The sequence below is a fragment of the Amblyomma americanum genome, chromosome 1 (assembly GCF_052857255.1).
Source record: "Amblyomma americanum isolate KBUSLIRL-KWMA chromosome 1, ASM5285725v1, whole genome shotgun sequence".
Taxonomy (NCBI): Eukaryota; Metazoa; Arthropoda; class Arachnida; order Ixodida; family Ixodidae; genus Amblyomma; species Amblyomma americanum.
The window spans coordinates 95,644,191-95,652,653 of NC_135497.1; the positions used below are offsets into that span (position 1 = coordinate 95,644,191).

The 8,463-nt window shown below is 45.9% G+C and overlaps 1 protein-coding gene and 1 pseudogene across 4 annotated transcripts in view; both read right to left on the reverse strand.

The window, feature by feature from the left end:
• The window catches only part of LOC144113271 (uncharacterized), a 38,533-nt gene extending 34,062 nt beyond the window's left edge, over positions 1-4,471 (reverse strand). For 2 of the 4 annotated variants that reach the window (XM_077646256.1, XM_077646253.1), the window contains exon 1: positions 2,465-2,602. The gene's annotated coding sequence lies outside the window, so the exon portion shown is untranslated. Of the gene's footprint in view, positions 1-2,464; positions 2,603-3,493; positions 3,513-4,348 lie in introns of those variants that run through there. The other 2 variants (XM_077646254.1, XM_077646255.1) reach the window with 2 other exon arrangements.
• LOC144113268 (uncharacterized) lies at positions 799-2,636 on the reverse strand (annotated as a pseudogene).
• Positions 4,472-8,463: the final 3,992 nt, after the last annotated feature.

Genomic DNA, 8,463 nt, shown 5'->3' on the forward strand with positions numbered 1-8,463 from the left:
CAAATTTGAACCAAAATCGATGCCTAGCTATAACTGACCGCACACAACACTATGGTGACCTCCAAATTTGGCCTGGGCTACCTCAAAAATGCGGTCCACCCACCCCCAAAATTTGGCCTTAGCATATTCGGACAAAAATCGATTTCTAGCCATAACTGACCGTGCCAAACACAACGGTGACCTCCAAATTTGGCCTGGGCCACCACCAAAATTTTACCTTGGTCGATTTGGACGAAAATTGATGTCCAAACATAACTGAGCAAGCCTGACACGATGAGGACCTCCAAATTTGGGCCACGCCATTGCAAAAATTTGACCTTGGCAATTTGGGAATGCTTTTGCACTACAGTAGATTTAAGGTATGTCACCACCTTTTTGAAATTTTTTTTAAATTTTGACCATTAAATTTTTATTTCACACTGACCTTATAAAGCATCGTTTTATATGATATTCAAAAGCAAATAAGAGTTTAAAATATCATGCTAGAATTTGTTATTGACAAAAAATGGCCCAAACTTGACTGTTATGCAAACATTCATAACTAGACAATGGAGTGCAGAAATTCTAAACTTTTTTTGGCACAGAGTTAGCCAACTAACCAGGCTGTGCAACCAACTAGGATCTTTGCCATCCGATAATTGGGAATAAAGTTATACAAAAAATTCCAAAGAAAACAAACAAATGTGTCATTTTTGTTTGCATTCCTTGGCATAAAAACATGATTACATCAAAACTTACCATTCGATTTCATTCATCCTAGTTCGCACAGGTTAGTAATAAAGAAATGAGCGTGCAAAGTTTCATTGAAAAATATTTATTCAGTTCGAAGTTACAACTGTTTGCGCAACAAGAAAGTGCAAGAAATCAAGTTTTGAGAAAAACACTATTAAAGTTTTTCAATCCTTGTAGAAACAAGATCACCATGCCCAAGGAAGTTAAAATCCACCAGGTTCATAGCTAGGGCCCTCCTTAGCTGCCACGAGCTCTCTTTTGGCTTTTGTTGCTGCCCGTCTTTTCTTGCGGAGATGTTTTACCTCACCCGTTGATTGACGCTGGGCCTTCTTCACACGGTTCTGGTCACTGGTGCAACATGCTACGAGAGTGTGGTGGCCAGGTTTGATGCCTGCTTCCCTCAAAATATCTGCTGTACTTCTGTTACCATCATTGAAGTGGCACACAGCATCATATAAACCAAAAAGTAGGATGGGCAGGCTCACGTGGACGTCTTTGGGAACCCGTTGCCAAATCATACCGTTGAAACTCTCGTTGGCATTTTGGGTTTTTCCATGCAGGCACTTCTTTAAGAGCTCGTCCGTACAGAGGTCAGTATATACCGGCTTCACTTTGCTGAGTACCTCTTTGGAAAGGCCTCCCTTGTGCTTGTAGCATCCACCACCGAGTGCACTCCTTCGGTTAAACCCGCACCAACTCTCAGTGCCAAGAGGGCACAGACCATGCCTTGGTGTTTCATCTGTTGAACTACAGTGAAAGAGGCTCGCTAATGCAGCTTGCTTCATGGCTCGCAGGTCTCCCACGTTCGCTCTGATGGCAATACCATAATATTTCTGCAGCCGGTCGATGAGGACATCCGTTAACTTTCCTTTGCCTCCAAGCCCAGGAACACTTTTTTTCAACTTTCGTAGTCGGCATCCTACACGCTTCTGTACGTGCCCAATGCACTCCAGTTTGCGCACACTATTTGTGCCATATATGTCCTTTATAGCCGCGTGGCTCTTGGAGTCGCCATCTCCATAGAAGTCTACATATTTTAAACCACGACTTCTTTCTGCTCGCTCGAACATACGATAGAAACCTACTGCCTCCATACCACCAGCACTACCGGTGTAGTTTGCTTGGCACTGGGTATGATTTGCCTTCCACTCCAGATATTGAGTGCTTGAGGGATTCAACTTGCTTTTCGAATGGCATGCCCTACATTTACTTGACATGCCTTCTACGTCAATAACTTTCCCAGTATCAATGGATATCAAGGTCACACATCCATTCAATGATGAATGTCCACGCCTTTGCCATGTGCCATCACCTGACACACCACACTCAGTACTTTGCACAACACAACGCAATTCAGCAGCGGCATTCATCATTTACTTAAACGCAACAGTCTCTGCCGCTTTATAGAGCTTAGCAGATATCTTTTGGTAGGCAGAATGCCAAGGCGGCGGTGGCATGTTCATCACTTTCGTCAGCGTTACAGCTCCAGAATATCCCTTGCCCAGCTGACGCATTGCGTAGACAAGACGCAGGTTGTTCTCAATAGCAATTCCAACCTTTTTCGACGATTGAAATGAATATGCATATGCGCACGCATCACACAGAACAGCATATGCACATGATATTATAAGCTGCGAGCATTCTTCCAATCTGAGCGACGTCTTCTTGCATTCCGGGCAGGCCAGTTTTGCAAAAACAGATGAGAGGATCTCCATATCAATAATCCTATTACCTTGCAGTAGAAGTTCTTGCAGCGGCACTTCACAATTGTTCTCTAAGTTCCCAAGCTTTGCAGCACTCGCCGATACATTCACGCCCGCATGGTCTTCGGTCGGAGCATTCCTTGTATGTCGATTGCCAAGAAACTTCCGTTTCAATCGCCTTTTTACCCTAAACTTGGCCATGCTTTCTTATAAAAACGTCCAGTCTATGTTATTACTGTTGCTACTAAAAATAATGCCTATAAAAAGGATGAATCCGGCAGCATTCAAAGCGCCAGCACAAAGCGCGACGCAATGTAAACAACAGAGACGCTTGTAGCGTCATGCATCCCCCTTGCGGAAATTTAAAGAAATGTTTAAAAAAAACGAAGCCTTACAAACTGCCTTTAATAATCTTTTACACATCAAACTAAAACATAATAAAAAAATTTTAATATACGTCGTTGATTATTGCTGAGTTATCAGTTTCTGTTACCAAACCACATCTGTTTCGGTTTCGGAACTGTTCATCACCTGTTCGAAAGTTAGCTATAACTTTTGAACTAAATAAGATACGAACATGATTCTTGCTGCAAAATATTTTTGAATGTTAGGGAACTCTCTAAATCTAAAAAAGAAAAAATGTTATTTTTACAAAAAAAAAACGCCTTTTCAAATGTGTTGACATGCCTTAACCAAGTTGAAACTGACAATTTTTTTTGTTCAAAACTTGCTAGCGGTGTGCCTGCAAGTACACAGAGTTGACAACCTGAGAACGAATACAGTCTCTATAGGTTTAATTACTCAGCTGAAATCATGATGAACAAAACTTTTCAGTTCTATGCCGGAGTACCAGACTTTCGTTGTACGCAAGCACATTTGAATGCTCTTCAACAAGGCGCTGCATATTCAGGCGGCACTGAGCTGTACGAGTGAGAGAGTATGAACAGCAGTTAGTCACTTCATTGAGCAACAACATGAGTGAGGCTGCCATATGTGCAGTGTCCAGACGGCGAGGAATGAGCAATGAGGAATGAAGCAAGTTTGACAACGGTACTTACTTAGTTGAGCCGTGCATGATGCGAAAACGTAATCGTCTACGTAGAGATCGGCGAACCAAACCCCGCAGACGACGTTTTTTCGCTAAATGGCGCCAGTAGCGCCATCTGTTTTTGGCAGTCGAAAGCCTAGTCAACCTAGTTGTGACGCTTTCCGCTGCCGAAAACAGATGACGCCACTGCCGGTTTTTAGCGAAAAAGCGTCGTCTGCGGGTTTTGGCTCGCCGATCTCTCGTAGACGCTTACGTTTTCGCATCATGTGCGCCTGAACTAAGTAAGTACCATTGTCAAACTTGCTACGATACAAAAGTTACCATAATACGCAAGCTCTGTGTGCAGTTTCACCGCGAATGAGCCAGCGGTTGAGGCGGGGAAATTTTTGAAAGTGTCAGCGATAAAAACGCACAATGCTGTATGTAAGTACATGGAACATCCAACTTGTCATTACCACATAAAAAAAGCAATTTAATATATTGCTGGGGGAGCAAAAAGCTCGATCAATAATAAATACGGCGCACTAGCATATGAAAATCGGAAATATAACGCAACATCGAGATGCTCTACAAACTGACCTGTCTGGCACGGGCAATATACGCTGGCGCTCCAACGCACACTCGATAAAAAAAAAATGCTTTTCAGTCACGAGCTGTTATATACACGACTATCGCATATATATTCTGCACCTTTGTCGTCTACACTGAGACCGAAATGAAAAAGGCTACAAAGTTTACGAACTATACTAACGGAGCGAAACTGCACACACGGTTCTACACATCGTTTACAGCTAATTACTACATGAATAATAACGCGATACCGAGGACTTGCCGTCGTTAATGCGGCGAGGATGTCGCGACTTACGAAACTCTGCGATGTCCGGCGATGTTTTCACCTTATTTTCACTCTCGTTCAACGCGCTGGCGCCACAAACGCAGCCAATGAAATATGCAGCGAACCAACTGTGTACTGGGCATACCAGACGCCTTGCAGACGATCGCCGTTATAATTTGAAAATTAAAAGTTATAAGTTCAGCTACGGACATTTTGTTAGATAAAGTGGCAACATAAAAATATTACTCTTTTTTTCCGCAAGTCACAAAAGATACTTGTTTCTTTCTTGTTACTGGCAAAATTTGAAAACCCGGAATTGCCGCTGCTGCCGCCACTGTCGCATCGCGAAGTGGAGCGGACTTCTGCTAGGGCGGCTAGAATGAAAAGGTGTGATGACCGCGGCGCTTTCTCTCGGCCGCGCGTGACCCCTCTGCTCATCGATGCCGCTAGGGGGAATGTAGCGCTGCTTCTAGCGGCGCGGTAAGCTCAGCCGCGTCAGCCTTGCACACGCCGTAGCAGTTCAGGTCGTTTCGTTTGTAGCAGCGTTTTCTCAAGCGAGGGCGAGGTGCCTTCAACAGCAAAAGTGGCTGTGGAAATAGTGGAAATGGCTGTAAACCATCACAGCTATGTTGAACGACACAGCGATGGTCGGCTGATTCATTACATTGCAGCCTATGTGGCTAGGAAGCGTGTTTTGACAACTGCATTGTGAAGCCTGTAGAGCAGCATATATATGTCTCTGATAAAGGCAACATTCCCAAAGAACTTCCAACTGAGGCAACTAATGAGGGGGACAAATTGGGGGCCTTTTATATTGTAGGTGTTTGCAGCGCACACGAAACACGGACGGACAGAAAAGGGAACGAAACACAGCGCTGACTTTCAACTGAGCTTTATTGGAAAAATAAGCGACTTTTATACAAAAATTTTTAACATGTGACTCAGAAGATGTCAAAACGTCCTACTACATGTGCCATCTAAAATCACTGATACTCTAGTTACAAAACCCTGAAAAAACACGAATGGAAAACACTGAAAGACACGTGCCGCCTAAACCACCTAAAGGGTGTCATGATCAATAACGGTGAAGGAACAACATTCGAAAAAACTACCAAAAAACTATGATACCAAAATGCAAAAGCAGGGTGAAGCTGTATATGGGCTCCCGTTGTCACAAAAAATAGAAGAAAAAAGAAAATACATTGACAAAAACAGGGCTGAAACGGTATAAAACACATTAACTAAAACAGCATAAGACCCATTATTTAAAGAGTGTTGAAATTTACAGGTGCGCGCCTGCGGCCTGCAAGAATCCAAGTTCTTTATCCAGGAGTACTAAGGACACAGCGCTGACGCACATGTCCTCTGTATCGCAGTGACCAGGCGGGCCGCTTCTCCTTGGCGCTGAAGGGTGGCGTTCGTTTCAGTGATCAGTTTCCGCAGGCTGCGGGAGCACCCGAAGCTGTTTAGTCGCCTGTGACGATGGAGGGCGTTTCGGATGCCATCCTCATCGAGCATGTGGAGGGCATCTTCTTCGTCCGCCATGGTTCAGATGGTAGGGGTGCCGATGGTCAGGGGGCTGGAGGGGCCATGGCACACAGGCCACGGGGAGTGGGCCTGAGCTAGGCTATGGCGTAATGGAAAAAAGGAAAAACTAAAAGAAAAAAAAGGAAACTCTGGGACACGAGAACAGGCGGACTCGATGCCGCGAAATGAGCGCTCGGGTAAACAGGAGAGGGCACGAAAAACACGTTTTCTCCCTACGGAGGTCGACGATCATCTGGGGTGAAAAGAACGACAGCTGTGTCGCGCAAGACGCGGGGGAGGGGTTTTTGGCTGTTAGTCACGCTGGCGCACTGCAGGGAGGTGCTGAATGGCGACTTTTTTTCGTTGCGTTGAAGTGCGAAGTCCATGGGCGTATACTGGGGGCAGGTTTCCTTTTGTGCGGTTGATATTGTTCGGGGTGGTTTGGATATGCCAGGATTCCAGAAGGAGCCTCTTGTGGTAATTTGTTTCGGTTCCGAGGATGCGGGTCTCTTCAAAGTTGAGTCTATGGTCGGAGTCCTCGGAATGTTCGGCTACTGGATTGCGCTCTCTTGCGAATTTGCGGACGTCGTTCTTATGTTGCCGAATTCTTTCTTTGAAATTTTTGGTTTCGGCGATGTAGCTTGTGTCGCAGTCGGCGCATGGAATTTGGTAGACAATGCCTTGGGCTCTTTCTCTCGGCGGCCGGTCTTTGGGAACAGGTATGCAAAGCGCAACAGTGTTTGTGGGCTTGTGCGCAACCTGGAGACCCGATTTTTTCAGGATTCGGGCGATGGTTTCGCTGACACCTCCGACATAAGGTAAAGTGACGTATTTCGATGGTGGCTTTGGTCTCTGTGCGTTATTTCTTGAAGAATGTTGTGTTTTGACGTCGAATGGTTTTTTGAATAAAGTCTTTTGGGTAGCCGTTCATGATCAGTTCTTTGAATATCGTGCGTTGTTCTTTTTTTCTGTCAAGTTCTGTGCTGCAGTGTGTCTCAATTCTTCTGAACAGCGTCGTCACCACTGATGCTTTATGGACTGTCGGGTGGTTCGAAGAGAAGTGGAGATACCGGCCTGAGTGGGTTGGTTTGCGGTATACGGAGAATTGAAGGGTATTGTCGTTTCGGGACACGAGGACGTCCAAAAACGGCAGGGAGTTTTCTTGTTCCACCTCTAGCGTGAACTGAATGTCAGGTTCCACGGAGTTTAAATGACGAATAAAATTTTGAGAGTCAGATTTTTTGATGACGGCGAAGCAGTCGTCGACATACCTGAGGAAAATCTTTGGTTTCGAGTGCAATGAGTTGAGGGCTCGCTGCTCAACGTGTTCCATTGTTAAATTGGCCATGACGACAGAGATGGATGCTCCCATTGGTGTTCATTTCATTTGTCGGTAAAATTCCCCGTTTGACGAGAAGTATGTGTTTGATAGGCACAACTCCAGGAGGCGGCACACATCATTTACACTCAGCGGGGTTCGTGCGCTGAGTGTGTCGTCGCGTTGTAGGGCGTCACGGGTAGCGGCCACCACAAGCTTCACGGGGATTTTTATGAAAAGGGACACCACGTCGAAGGAGACAAGGCATTCGTCAGCCTCAAGGGTGGCTTGGGACACCAGTTCGATGAAGTGACTGAAATGACGGATATGGGTCGCTGTTTTTCCTGCGATTGGGGATATTAGTTTGTAAAGGTATTCTGACAACGAGCGAAGAGGGGAACACCGGAAGTCGACAATCGGACGCAAAGGGATCCCCGGTTTGTGGACTTTGGGCAGGCCGTAGAATGCTGGAGCCGATCCGTTGGTGCTCAATAACTGAAGGTAGAGGTTTCGGAAGGTGGGGTGTTTTTCGAATACTTCTTTCAATGTTTTGTTTAGCCTTGCTTGGGTAGTGGTTGTGGGGTCCTTCTTCAATTTTGCATATTCTTGACTGCTGAGTAAGGTGGATATTTTCTCTTCGTAGTCCCGTCTGTCCACAACGACTGTTGTGTTGCCCTTGTCCGCTGGGAGGATCACTATATGTTGGTGTCTGTCTTGAGGTCTTGCAGGGCTTGCCTTTCGTCCGGATTTAGGTTTGATTCTTTTCAGTGTGCTTGCACTGAATTGAGTACACCTATTGTTTTGAGCCTGACCTCTTCTCCTACACCAGGTTCCAGTTGCCGGATACCGACTTCAAGCGCAGATACGATTGCTGGAACAGAGGGTCTGTTAACCTGGAGGTTGAATTTGTGTCCCTTGGCTAGGATTGACGTTTCGGCGGTTGTGAGCTTCCTGGAGGAGAAGTTGGCGACCAGGTCAGGATGGTCCGGTGGGGGTTGTTCGGGCCGGCGTTGAAGTTTCGACAACTTCTCTGTCTGCTTGGTGCGGTGTTTGTCGGCTTCCGATTATGCGGTTTCTTTGGCAAATGCCTCGATAGACATCACTAGGTTGGGCATCTTGTGCTCGAGTTGTCGGCGGGCGAAGAAGGCGTCTATTTCTTTCTTCCTAATCACGCTACGGCACTCATGTATCCGTGCCGTCACTAGGTGCTGTTCTGCCTTGTTGATGATGTTTCGTCCTTCCGGTGTGGGGACCAGGCGTCGTAGTCGTAGGCTTTGGGGTACAACCTTGTTTTCCTTGC